At 57.6% G+C, this 1,024-nt stretch overlaps 1 protein-coding gene across 1 annotated transcript in view; it reads left to right on the plus strand.

The window, feature by feature from the left end:
- Positions 1–1,024, plus strand: part of LOC102043510 (calpain-1 catalytic subunit) — an 8,271-nt gene continuing 7,247 nt past the window's right edge. The window contains exon 1 of the mRNA XM_014311354.2: positions 1–109. The gene's annotated coding sequence lies outside the window, so the exon portion shown is untranslated. The remainder of the gene's footprint in view (positions 110–1,024) is intronic.

The raw sequence follows: 1,024 nt of genomic DNA on the forward strand, positions 1-1,024 counted from the left end.
TGCTTCCTGCCCAGGCGTGGGGCAGGAGGGGCGGCTGAGCTCCTGCCGGGGCTGCAGGCCCCCAAACGGGGTGAAAAGAGGCCGTTCCTGCCAACTGCACCCCAAAAACGTACGTGGCGAGGGGGGCACGGGGAACTGGGGGGACCCCTGGGTGGGACTGCCCCTCACCCCCATTTTGGGGTTAATTTCTGCACTTTTGGGGCACAATCCTCGAGTTTGGGATGTCCTTGACTCTTGGGCTGTGCTGGGTTTTGGGGTGACAGAACCCCCCGTGTTTGGCCTCATTTTGGGAGGGGGGTGACCCTGTTCCTACCCCTGTCACGGCTCTGTCACTCCTTGGTGGCTCTAATTAGCGTTTAATTAACATACCTAGTGCTTAATTAACCACCCCAATGCTTAATGAACCTCCCCAGGGCTTGAGGAAGGCCCTGGGGGCCACGCCTGCGGCCCCACCTCAACCTGCAGGACCAGTTTGGGGCACTTTCCCCCGGTTTCCTCGGCCTTTGGGGCTGTCCCGTGCCGGGATTGTCAGGAGTTCCCTCTGACAGGGCCATTTCGGGGTGAAACCCCAGCATTTGGCATCTGTGTGACTTTCCCTGCCCCTGGAATTCCCGTTTTCTTACCCCAGAACAGCGTCGCTCTCAACTCACCAAAATGGTCCCAGTTTCCTTCAACCTGACACGGGCAGGACTTCAAATCTGGGGGGAAACCCCAAATTCCCCCCAAAACCCCCAATCTCTCCCCAGACCCCCACCCCCATGCAGAACACAAGTCCCAACCCTGCTTCTCCTTGAATCCTGAGAGCATTTTTCCAGTTTCACCCCGAAAAACCCCACATTCTCTCCCAAAAACCCCAAATCCCCCTCCAAAACCCCGAATTCCCCCATCCCCACGCGGAACATGCGTCTCACCCCCCTTTTTCCCCAAATCCCAAGTGCATTTTTCCAGTTTCACCCCCAAATGCCCCAATCTCCCCCAAAACTCCAAATTCCCCCATTCCCATGCAGACCACACATCTCACCCC

Source organism: Geospiza fortis, unplaced genomic scaffold, assembly GCF_000277835.1.
Source record: "Geospiza fortis unplaced genomic scaffold, GeoFor_1.0 scaffold527, whole genome shotgun sequence".
Lineage (NCBI taxonomy): Eukaryota > Metazoa > Chordata > Aves > Passeriformes > Thraupidae > Geospiza > Geospiza fortis.